Source organism: Xyrauchen texanus, chromosome 35 (genome assembly GCF_025860055.1).
Source record: "Xyrauchen texanus isolate HMW12.3.18 chromosome 35, RBS_HiC_50CHRs, whole genome shotgun sequence".
Taxonomy (NCBI): domain Eukaryota; kingdom Metazoa; phylum Chordata; class Actinopteri; order Cypriniformes; family Catostomidae; genus Xyrauchen; species Xyrauchen texanus.
In genome coordinates, this window is record NC_068310.1 from 19,103,495 (window position 1) to 19,117,196 (window position 13,702).

The 13,702-nt window shown below is 39.0% G+C and overlaps 1 pseudogene; it reads left to right on the forward strand.

Moving 5' to 3' along the window:
- Positions 1–349: 349 nt before the first annotated feature.
- Positions 350–12,908, forward strand: LOC127628860 (solute carrier family 35 member C2-like; annotated as a pseudogene).
- Positions 12,909–13,702: the final 794 nt, after the last annotated feature.

Sequence of the window (13,702 nt, forward strand, 5' to 3'; positions counted from 1 at the left end):
ATCTAAATTCTAGCCCGCACTTTAACACATACTATAACGGTGCATTGTTACATCTCATTAAAATGCAGCCTCCTCCACTGTTTTAAAGTGTCTACGTATGTTGCACTTTTCAGTTGAACAATTCAGCGCAATCGACCCACGAGTATCAAACTTTTGCCCTGCGAGTTCTTATCTAACTTCTCAAAGTTTGACTCTCCATATGTTACTATACTGTGGGTCACTTCTAAGAACATATATTTTCCACACTGGCTCTGAGTCTGACTAAAACGTATTTATCCTCTTCTTTTTTTAACAGTGGTCCTGTAATCACCCATATCTCCCCAGAGAAGCTGCACATTGGTTGTTCAGGATGACGTGCCCATACCAGTTCATCTGCAGGGTGATGGGCACTGTGGGCTTGGTGCTTTTCAATTATGTATTTTCAATTGGCATAACATTCTACAACAAGTGGCTCATGAAGGTGAGGTAATGGTCCACCACTTTAAAACGTGCATGTTATTTCTTTATTTGTTTATTTTGTATCAATGAGATTCCTCACTTGTACTGTTGGTTCGGAATAAAATGGCTGTCTTTAATACTTTTTGTCATTTCCATTTGCTTCAGGACTTCCACTTTCCTTTATTCATGACCCTAGTCCACCTCATTATAATATTTTGTTTCTCTACACTGGCAAGCTGTGCCATGCAATGCTGGAAGGGAACGCTTCGAGTAACCCTGTCCTGGAAAGTCTACATTTCTAAAGTGGCCCCAACAGGTTGGAATATTATAAAAAATTTAATTGAAGCACATTGTTAAGGTTTTTTCCAGCTTGCCGAGTTGGGCCAGTAGTTCAGATTTTTACTTGTCCTGCTAATATTTTCACTGGCCCTGCTAACATTTTCACTGGCCCCACCAAAAAAAATATTTGGCAATATATGTTTATACTTGTATGAGCCAGAAAAATCCTAAAATTTAAATTTTTCATTGCATGTTTGGCTATCTTTACATTTAAACTAGCTTTTAGAGATGCACCATTCGATCGCCACCGATCTATCTTCATTTTAAATCTGGTGATCAACAATCGGCCAATCATGCCTAGATTCAGGGACAATTTATTTTTTAATAGCACGAAATCACACATATATTGCTACTCTAATGAATGAGCACTTGCTCAGCCCTCGAAGCATAACTGCGGCCACTGAATGGTGAGTAATTGGCAATTCTAAGCATTTGTGGATTTACACTTTCAGATATGTTGTAATATAGATGAATATTAAGGTACCCATTTTCAACAGTCATATTTTCAACAGCCATTACGTTAGTAGTTCTGACTCGCTTTACAGTTAGACACAGAGAGGACAGAGATACAGCAAGTGTAAAAACCAAGTAAACAACAAATAAACATGCAAACATAAATCTGAGTATACTTTATTTAACTTAAGTTGCAACAGACTGTTGTGGATCGACAGAGACAGTTTGCGGGATTATGTGCGCTCTCAATTTCACGCTCCCCAACACACGTGCTCTCGGTGTCAGTCAAACATGCGCACTCTTCATCTCTCATCCGTGACTCAGCGCTATGTTGTGAGAACCCGATTTAAATCGGATATATCTTTTTTGCAATATGACTGGACAACAGAACTATTTAGAACTGTTATCAATTCAAATAAGTAGTAGCCTTTCACAATTAATGTAAATTGTATGTAATTTTACATTACAGGGCATTAACATATAACTTGTGTGAAATATAAAGCACAAATGTGTGTCAAAGGGCACTTTTAAAATTAATAGTTCTGTAAACTGGTCAGAAACTCTCTTATACTGGCCCTGGGCTGGGAACCATCCTAACTGTTAAGCCCTGTTTTTGTATTTTTGGGAACAAAAACCAGGGATGAGTCCAAAGACCAATAGATGTGTTTGATTGTATGTCATAATTGTGGCTGAAGAGACTGATAGAACAGATAACCGGTTTTATCACACAGAGAGTTTAAGTGAGTAAAGTCCACACTGTGCACAATGCAGAGAGACTGTTTTTCAACTCTCTTCTTGATACTCTGCGATATTTATTTTTAAGTGAGTATATATATATTAACTGCTTACTCAGCACCTACACTCTAATTATTTTAGAGGAATGTAGAGTGTAGACAGGAGAGTAGGGGTCAAGCCTTGGTCATACTACAGTTTGCGCATGTTCTGCATTAGAGAGACTATTCAGTGCAGCATTTCATGTTCTTGATGAGAAGAGGAACCGTCTCTCCCAGAGGGCTTTCCAGCATTGAAGGACATCCAGGGCTTAGTCCAGACCATTTTATTTTCACACTAGCAACCACTTCTCTGTAGTCCAAAGCTGGTGAGAGGGTATTCTTTGAGTTTTGCTTTGGCTGGGCCTGTTTCTACAGTTCCTAAATCTTCCACTCTAGTACTATCCTCGACTAACTCATCCTCTCTCCTCCCTGAATCATCTGTGATGCAAAAGAACAGATACAGCACATAACATATTGCAAATCAGCTTCAAACAACTAATTCATCAAGTGCTACATATGTCAAATTGTAGACAATACATTGAATGTATTGGGGATTGCCCTAAGATCTATCATGATTCTTGAATTTTCATGTACATTACCATAAAGTCATCACAAAAGAGTTATATTATTGTAAGTAAAAAAAATATTTAATATAAATAATTTATATTTTTCGACATAAATAGTCAAAATTATGTATAAGATCCTAAGTTAAAGCAATACATGAATGACTTTAGTCTAAGTTCATTGACACACCATGGCATCGAACTGTATATAATTCTCAATGTTCATCTGTCAAAATCCTTTCATTAGGAGCATGGGGATAAACAATGTTTCACTTTTAACTTTCTCTAAAGTAAAGTGACTGATTAATTGTTACCATTTTTACAGGCTGTATGCAGTATGTGCAAAGCCAAAGCACAATGAAATAAGGCAACTTATGATTTTGGGGGTTTAAATAGGCTATTGTCCGGTTTCATATTTGTCAGTCAACTTTTCAAAATACATTCGGGGCTACACTCAAAACATTCTGGGCTGATGCCGCGTCTGGTCTCTCCTGCCAGAAAGCTGCAACTTTTGTTCTTGAAGAGAAACCTTCCACTTTTACTTGAATAGAAAGCAGTCCAATTTGCTGTAATTGTATTAAAATTTGTTTAGCCCTGCAAAACTTTTTTCAATTGAGGCTACATCTGTCGTTTACATTTGAGGTTGGTTTTAGCTCTATTACTGCTGTTTTGCACTGTTGTTTTGCACATAATTTCATATTAAAGTATAAGTTTGTTTACATAAACAGAATAGAGGTTCTGTGTTCTGCATGTTGTTATCATTAAAATGACTATTAGCATATTTAAACTTTTTGTATTTGCAAGATGCTAGCCTAGAACTGCTAAGTTAATTACTTGACTGCTGTTTTGCATATCATTAGAGCTTTCTAGAATGTTACATTTATTGGATAATTGGTAAAAAAAAAAATATATATATATATATATATATATATATATATATATATATATATATATATATATATCAGTTAAATTTGATTGTTAAACTTGTTAACTGAATAAAGAATAATATATTTAATATTGTTATAATATTTTTTCTGTCCAATTTTGGTGTTGCTTTCAATAAAAGTGTGATAATTTTATTGATTTATAGTTTTTCAGTTCAGATTCATTAAATTCATGAAATTAATTAAAAAGTCTAATATTAATAAAATTATTAAAATAAAGATTTAAAAATGGGTATTAAAAAAAAAGTCATTTTCAGTTTTTGGCCAAGTGCATTCTGAATTTTCGGTTTCGGCCCAGAATTTTCATTTAGGTGCATCACAACCAAGTGCAGTTTGTTTATAAATATGAAATCCAAAAACTGTAAACATAAACATGTACTTAACTAGACTTGATTTAACTTGACAACCAAACAATGTTATATTAGCAATACCTGACCAAGGACTATGGCAAACATGAAGGTTTAAATACACAAGGGTAACAAGACACCCAATGAATTGACAGAACTATAAACAAGATAATAAGACTAATACATTTAAACCAATGACAAACTAGATCTGATAATGAGTTAACAAGACAATAAACCAAAAAAAAAAAAAAAAAACAAGACACGAGAACATGGAGGGAAACACATGACTATAAAACAGGAAATAGATTTCCAAAATAAAAGACATGAACACAAAAAATGAACAAAAACACATTAAACATGACATATCCTCTTCACAAGGGGCGGCTCCTGATGCCCAAACAAAAATGAATAGGCTGGCAAAAACAGGACGTGGACCATGAGACCAGGGCAGAGCCAGTGCAAGGTGGAGCCATGAGAGGCTGGAGAGGTGGATTCATGGGAGGTGGAGTGGTGAGAGGCTCGAGGGGTTAAACTGGAGAACTGAGAACCCGGAGAGTAGTCGAAGGTTCGAAGGGCCAGGGTGGAACTGGATGCTCGAAGGACCAAGGCAGGGCCACTTGACGTGGCAGACATGGTAACGTCATGACGAGGTAGGAAGGGCAATATGGCATAATGTGGCTGCTGAGGCCCGCAATGCTGGTTCTGGGATGGACGAGGCTTGCAACGCAGGCTCTGGAATGGACGAGGCTTGCAACGTGGGCTCGTTGGCCAAGGCTGGTGTGGACACTGTCTTGTTGGACGTGGCAGGTGCTGGCTCGTGGAATGGGGCAGGTGCGGGCGCTGGCTCGTGGAACGGGGCAGGTGCGGGTGCTGGCTCATGGAACGTGGCAGGCACGGGCCTGTGACATGGCATGGAGCAGACTGAGGCTGCCCTGTTAAATGGCATGGAGCAGATTGAGGCTTGGCTGTGACGGGGCATGGAACAGAATGAGGCGTGGCTGTGACATGGCATGGAGCAGAATGAGGCGTGGCTGTGGCATGGCATGGAGCAGAATGAGGCGTGGCTGTGGCATTTCATGGAGCAGGATGAGGCATGGCTGTGGCATTTCATGGAGCAAGCGCAAGCTCTGCAACCCTGACGTGGGAATCTGGCTTGGTGGCCATGACATGGGACCCTGGCTCGGCGCCACTGTAGGAGTTCATAGTTCCTCATCAGCCTCTCCTACAGTGAAAAAAGAACCACTCATCCGCAGAGCAAAGTTGCTGTATTGCACCAGACTGAAGGTAATCTGACCGCCAGGCATCAGAGAGAACACCGGCTCGTTCAAGCCGGCCCAGAAGAAGTATTTGAGGGCGATCCCATTAAACACAGCCTGGTTGGCCAAAGCACAGAAGTCTTCTACCTCTTCCTCCAGGGGACGATTCCCCTGACATAGGCACATGAGCTGAACTGCTGGGTTCATAGTGTAGGTAATGTATTATGTAGAGTATGCTGGCAATGACAGGCAGATGAAGACGATGATGATGATGATGCTGGGAAGAAGCCAAGTGCAGTTTATTTATAAACATGAAATCCAAAAACCATAAACATAAACATGGACTTGACTTGACAAACAATGTTACATTAACAATACCTGACCAAGGACCATGGCAAACATGAGGGTTTAAATACATGGACAAGGGTAACAAGACAACCAATGAACAGACAGAACTATAAACAAGATACCAAGACTAATAATCTTAAAACAATGACAAACTAGAACTGATAACAAGTTAACAAGACAATGAAAACAAGACACATGAACATGGAGGGAAACAGGATATCACATGACCAGGAAACACATGACTATAAAACCAAACATGAACAAAAACACATTAAACGTGACAATACCAAAGTTCAAGTTGAACTCTGAATCGTGAATTCATATGACAAGAGGACGCACAACCAATAGGAGACCAAAGCGTCATACGCTGAGCTCTTGGCTCATTTCAGAGGATGCATATTTCAAAACTGTAAGATTTATTGTTGCAGGAAATTGAGTATACAATATTGTAGCAGGTTCGAGCAAGAAGGGAGCTGGACAGCAGTCCTGGTACTACAGCTTTTATTCAAGCGTTCAGACACAGGTGTTATCATTAAATTACCAGGTGATGGCCCTTACCGCTTCTTCTCTCCCCAGCGACAGATACTTGACCACTTCCTGCTCTACAAATATATTTTTAAATGTTTAATATAATATTATTTGTTATTTGTGATTCATTATTTACTTAAACTTGAAGCCCTCCCGCGTGACATCATATCCTGGTTTGTTGAGTTGTCTGGAAAAAATGTGTGTGCTCAAAGCCTATTGTGCCCACCCCCTCATGCAAAGTCATTTTGCAGTCCGCTGCGTACAAAAGTTCAAGTTCGGTGAACTCTGACTGGTGAATCTGGATATGGAGAAGAAGTGTGACCAATAGAAGAAATTTCACACAATGACCTCTTGGCTCAATGGGCGTTTCACAACCTGTTGCCATTTCCAAACCAGCATGGGCATTTCTGAACTATCCAATGTAAGTAGGGAATTTCAGTGTAATAGGCAAATTGTGTAAAGCGGTTGAAAACACCTATCCTGGTTTGAAAATGCCCACTGATTGGAAAATGGCTATTTTTGTTCTGTAGAGACACAAGTCTCCAATTGACCCCTTACGGCCCTTACCCTGACAAGCTATGCAGTACTCCCCATTGTAATGAATGGGAGATTGCCCTGAACAACGCAGTTTTGGCAAAATATTCTCAGAAACAGAATGGATAATATTTTTACGTGGGCTGATATGAAGAGTGACATTGAAATGCAAACGTTTTTTGTAAAAGAAAATGTGAAATTACACAGTAAATTGATTCAAAGGTGTGGAGACTGTGAATCAGAATCAAGGCAAATGATTATTACAGTAACTCGAAAAGAGAAAAACTTGTGAACAGAGCTATTTATAACATAACACTCATTTTGATGCTGTGAACTGTTTGTTTACTAGCGCTTTTACTATGACTTGAATCAATACAGAAATTAATTAATGTTCAGTTATTAGCTTTAATTTACCTTGGAGCAAATGTAGGTGTTGTTGCAGATGGGAATGAGGGCTGACACAGTCCGTAACAACAGCTCTTAAAGGTCAAGAGCATGAGCACAGCTCAATATACCACAGTTTGACTTGTATATTAGTGACGAAGTGGTTAATTATTATATATATATTCACTGATGAGCATTATGAAACATTATGACCAGTTGCCTAATATGCTGTTTGTCCGCGTGCACCCAAAACCGCACCTACCCGCCGTGGCATGGACTCTACGAGACCCCTGTAGGTGTCCTGTGGTTTCTGGCACCAAGACATTAGCAGCAAATACTTCAAGTCCTGTAAGTTGCTAGGTGGAGCTGCTGTGGATCGAACTTGCTGGTCCAGAACATACCACATAACTTTTAATTCTTAAGAATATTCAGACATTGGAATTGGAATGTCAAAAAAAAAATTAAGTTGGGAAGGCCTTTCTCCATTTCCATCTGTGGTTTTTGATCCCAGCTCGGAAAACTGGAGGGGATGGTTATGTTTTAGATGAGCTTTTAGGTTAGTTGTATCGCCACTTTTTGTTGCCACTGGTTTTAAACAATGTCGACATACCAGTTTGTTCATGTTAGTGAGCTCTCCTCTCTCGTTTGGCTTAAAGACAAAATGTTTCCACACCGAAGCTGTGGAATGCGGCTTTGAAACCAAGTCCATTTGGACTTATTCTTCCAAACTTTCTGGCTGAAATTATGCAGTCGTCTGGAAAAACACCTCTTAAAACAACTATTAGCCTTGAGTAACGCATAATCTCCAACCGTCGCTGTCCACTCTGTGTGTTTGGAGGAGCTTCCTGAGTTTCTTCTCTGAAACAGTGAGCAGATGAGAGGACAGAAGCAGTGCGACTGGCTAAAATGCTGGTGAAATTCATTCTTATGTAAACAAACACGAATGTAAACACAATGGGCAATATCGAGGTCAGCAAAAAGGATCAAGATCTTGTCAGGCCTAGCCATGACTTCCCCAGGAAAACTGTGCACACATACATGGGCATCCACATTATGTAAAAGAAACCGGGCCTCATCAGTCCAGGCGACCTTCTTCCACTGCTCCAAGGTCCAGTTCCGACAATCGTGTGCCCATTGTAGGAGCTTTCGTTGGTGAACGGGTCATCATGGACACTCTGACTGGTCCATGGCTACGCAGCCCCATATGCAGTAGGGTGCGATGCACTGTGTTGTGACACATTCTTTCCTTAGATCTTCTGTCGATTCGTACCAGACAGGATAGCCTTCGTTGCCCTTGTGCATCGATGAGCCTTGAGCACCCAACACCCTGTTTGTGGTTTGCCCCTCCTTGGACCACTGTCGGTAGGGATACACCAATGCTGACCGGGAGCACCCCACAAGCCTTGCTCTTTCAGAAATGCTTTGACCCAGTTGTCTGGTCATAAAAATGTGGTCTTTGTCTCAGGTCTTTACTCCTGCCCATTTCTCCTGCATTCAACACAATGACCACGAGAACTGATTGTTCGTTACCATCTTATCAACACAGACATTGACATGTTTGTTTCACCTGTGAGTGGTCATAATGTTTTCGCTCCTCAATGCACATATAATGAGTTTTGTTAATTGGCAAAAGGGTCTTTTGTTTACCCACACTGTCTGTCTGTGTTTATCAGCCCTGGCAACAGCGCTGGATATCAGACTATCTAACTGGAGCTTCCTTTTCATCACTATCATTTTGTAAGCATGTTTTTATTATTATTTGACAGACATGGTTTCTTGTATTGCAATAGTAGTTAATTTGAAATGACTTAAAAATGTGAATTGGACTATGTTTCCTGTAGTACACCATGACCAAATCTTCGGTGGTACTCTTTATTCTCTTTTTTTTTTCCCTGGTCTTCAAATTAGAGGAGCCGGTAATTTATTTTCTCTCTGAATGTCAATATACCTTTGATCCTTACTTAAAATACTTTTTTTTCTCCCAAAACCATTAAACCATAATAATTAATTTACAGTAATATTGGATTTTTAGCATATTAATAGGTCATATCAACTGTCATGTAAATGGCTTGCTAAAGATTAAAGTTTGTACATAACCTCATTTTACCTCTGAAATGATATCATGATTTTTTGCAAGCACTTCTGGTTTACTATAGTGGTGCTGCAAAACATTGTTGCACAAGGCAGCAACATGCTGTTTTTTTGTATGCCAAACTGATGTTGCTAGCTGCCCTATCTGTCCATTTGAGAGGAATGTTTTATAATTATCCTCCCAGACCACAGAAATATCAGCATGTTTGAGTGGGTAGGAGAAATTCAGTCATTTTTTGAAAAGCAGATTAATGCTGTGGTAATGGATGATCAAGTACAATTTAACATCCAGCAGAAATCTTAGGTCAGTCTTCTTTAGATAATTTTCTCTTAAATCAGAATCAGCTTTATTGCCAAGTTTACACATACAAGGAATTTGTCTTGGTGACAGGAGCAACCAGTGTACAACAATACAAACAATACCAAAAACAGCAGCAAGACATCCATCCATCCATCCATCGTCAACCGCTTATCCTGCGTACAGGGTCGCGGGGGGCTGGAGCCTATCCCAGCTAACATTGGGCGAAAGGCGGGGCAGCAGCAAGACATAGGTAATTAAAAACAAAAAAGAATAAAAAATAAATAATTATACATATACGTACATACTCACCTTCATACATACACACACATAGTGCAAATCTAATACAATCTGTTATATAAAGAACAAAAATACAGTAAATTATGTACGGAGCAATGTAAGTAATGGCAGAAGTGGATATGTTGGATAATATAAATAGACTTAAACTGTGTATTGCACATAATTATTGCTCAATGGGGCAATTGAATTGTTCATTAGGTGGATAGCCTGAGGGGAAAAACTGTTCCTGTGTCTGACGTTCTGGTTCTCAGTGGTCATACTGTGAGACTACATTTTCTATTTAATGGCCCATTCCCAGTTATCAGGACATCTACAGTAGTCATTTTACCCACTGTGTGTATTTTTTGTTGTTTTTTTTTTAATAATAATAATTATTGTTGCTCAAGTGGTAGAGCGGGTCGGCTGCTAATCACAGGGTTGGCGATTCCACATGCCGAAGTGTCCTTGGCAAGACAATGAACCCCAAGTTGCTCCCAATGGCAGGCTAGTGCTATAGTGGAATTTGAATGCAAGCAATCAGAAACGTATGCAGGTGCTAAGTGCTTTAATGGTGTAAAAATCCACAGGAAGCCGCTTTAAGAATTTCATAGGATTTTGTATGCATTATCTATCAACCGAGCCTTGATTTCTGTTTCTCTGTCGTCATCTTGGTACCTTGGTTTCTTTAAGTGTTTGTTTTAGTTTGCTTGTGTTTGAGAATGAGCCTGGATTTAGAAGCATTCTAGCCTATTTGAACCCAACAGAACCCATTCCTGATCCTAGTGGTGTTGCTTATAGCCAGTGGTCTGTTCATGTTCACTCTCAAGTCTACCTAGTTTAATCTGGGCTTCATCATGGTCCTCTTAGCCTCTTTTTTTGGAGGAATCCGCTGGACTCTCACCCAAGTCCTAATGCATAAAGCTGAGCTGGGTAAGTCTTGGACAGAGGATTGTTTCTAATGCTTTTGTTCAGTACACTAAACTATGTCAACATGTTTTGTTATGTGTTCATGCTGAACTGTATGATTAATTAATAGTTATGTCCATCTCTCTGCCACACAGGCCTCCAGAACCCCATTGACACCATGTACCATCTGCAACCCCTCAGGTTTCTTCTTAATGAGGGTTAGTTGGATGTATGGGTTTTTACTTTCAGTGCCTAACTGTCTTCCCTTTGTAGTTTTACAGCATTGTATTTTGCTAGGCTAGTGAATTTAAAAAGAAATATCAGCCACATTTAACCCCAAAATCAAAAGGAAAAAAATTAGATAAATTATATTTATTTATGGTACTGGGCAAAAGTTTTAGGCACTTGTGAAAATAATGGCATAAATAGTTTTAATTTATCAATTAACATCATTCAAAATCAAATAAACATAAAAAAGCTAAATCAATATTTGGTGTGACAACCTTTGCCTTCTAAACAACAACGATTCTCCTAGGTGCATCTGGACACAGTTTTTCTTGGTTGTTTGCTGATAGTATGTTCCAAGCTTCTTTGAGAACTTGCCAAAGTTCTTCCATCTATTTCCTCTCAATTGCTTCTGTCTCTTCACATAATCCCTGACTGACTCAATAATATTGATATCCGGGCTCTGTGTGGGCCATACCATCTGTTGTAGGACTCCTTGTTCTTCTATTCTTTCAACATTTTAAAATGTTCTTCATATTATGTAAAATTTCCAAATAATGTCATAAGGCAAAACAAAAATTTAAAAATATGCTTCCTTGTTTTCTTTTCAGGAGACGAGTATATTGTAAATCTGAAATGTGCACTGTCTTTAATTCATCAGTGTATTTGCACATTATTTAATGGGATGGTTCACCCAAAAATGGTACATGGTAAAAAAAATTCTCTCATCATTGACTTGATTCAGCTCTGTAGGTCCATACAATGCAAGTGAATGGGTGCCAAAATGCTGAAGCTCCAAAATTCACATAAGAGCAACATGAAAGTATCCAAAAGGACTCTGGTGGTTAAATACATATCTTCTGAAGCAATATGATAGGTGTGAGTGAGAAACAGATCCAATTTTTTTTTTTGGCTTCAGAGTCACCTCACATTTTTTTGTGCACACTGCCACCTACAGGGAGAATTTATGATAACAATTACTTAAACATTGATCTGTTTCTCACCCACACCTATCATATCATGTATTGTCAATTTTCTAATTTTGGCACCCATTCATTGGCATTGTATGGACCTACAGAGCACAAATATTCTTCTAAAAGTCTTCATTTTTGATCTGCAGATGAATGAAAGTCATACACATCTGTGATTACATGAGGGTGAGTAAATAATTAGAGATTTTTCATTTTTGGGTGAACTATTCCTTTAACCTTTTGCTTGTTTCTTCATCCTGTGTTCTGCATGATCAGGACTGAGTGTGAGTACCACAGAGAAGCTCTTCCGGGTCACTGAGCTCTCCCACCTGCTGTACTCTCTGGTGACTCTGTCTGTGGGGGGCTTGCTGGCTTTTGGGCTCGGCTTCTCTGAGTTCCTGTTGGTGTCCCGCGCGTCCAGCCTCACACTGTCTATTGCAGGCATTTTTAAAGTGTGAATACATCAGTAGAAATTTCATAAGGTACTTTCACACCCAATATGAGTTTTGTTTTTGTTTTCATTCACATTTTTGCTTACATATTGTTTGCATTACATTAGCTTCCTATTTTTATTTTTTTGTATTCCTGATGTTTTCCCCTGCAGAACCTCTCTATATACATACTGTATATTTTTATTTCTATCCCATTCTCAGAAGTTCAGCTAGCTTTCAAAGCAAAGCCTCCATTAGCCTTATTAAAATAAAAATTATTCAAATAAGCATTCTTCTTAAACACGTTACGCTGTTTTGTCTTTGTCACCCATAGGAGGTGTGCACTCTGCTTCTGGCAGTACATGGGGGATAAAATGAGTACAGTTAACTGGCTGGGCTTTGCTATCTGTCTGTCTGGCATATCACTCCATATTGGCCTCAAAGCATATTATAACAAAGGTATGGCTCATGTGTGTGTCGGTAACTTATTTACATTGCACTGCTGATTCATCTAGTTGTTGCGGTGAGTGTTATTTTTGTTTCTAAAACATTTAGAAATTCAATCACATTCAGACGTGACTCCATAGACAACCTGAATCACTAAATGTTTTGCCTGTGTGCAGCCCTAGTATTGTCTGTACACTTCGTTTACGGGTCTTTGTGTCTTTTTAGGAAATAGCCCTATGGTAAGAAAGCTACCAGTTAGAGACATCCCAGACATTTAGCTTCCACTACTGCTGGCAAAAGAAGACTATTATGAAGACACAAGTGATGAAGAGGAGCATGAGATTCTCCATTAGATTGAGGAGGACATATAATGCCACAAAATCTCTATACTGAAGAGACACAAGGAATGTTCCCCTTTAAGGACATTTATTGATGGTCACGTTGACGACAGATAACAAGATTTAAAAAGACATGAAAAGCCACTGAGCACTTGTGGTATAATGCACTACTATTGTATATATCCATGTAGTCTGTCTTTCTTTCATACTGAGGAACACAGAGAAAACCTTTGCTCTCTGGTAGACAGGAGGGCTCTTAAACTGCTTGTGGCCTTAGCACAGAACCAATCCCCAAATGGGCTTACTCACTTCTGTTTGCCTGACAATAATAGGACTTATTTTACTAATGATCTATTCTTTATCAGTACCTCACCATAATTAGTTTACATATTATGACCAATAGAATGTGAGAGAATTACTATACTGTACATGTTTTGCAATATAATGAATGAACATGGATTCCTTCACTTTTACCTTTATGTTCGGCACATATAAATCGTGTTTATTTACTAAGGTCAGCCAAAAGCAGATTATGTAATTAGATTTAGTTGTTGGAGCTTTCATGGAGAGGGAAGAAAGTTTGCAAATCATTCTGAAATTGGGTTGACTGGGTTTCTCTAGTGGATCAACATGCAAGTGAAAGGACCGATTTCATTTCCGAGTACTCTGTGAAGGGGAAAGTTGTTTCAGGAGATGGGAATGAACTGGCTTGACCTCTTAACCTTGTTATTTTTTAGAATCTGTTCATAGCATGCTCTATTTGGTACAATACTTCTGCCTTGTGGCGCTGAAGCGTAATTACAGCAATG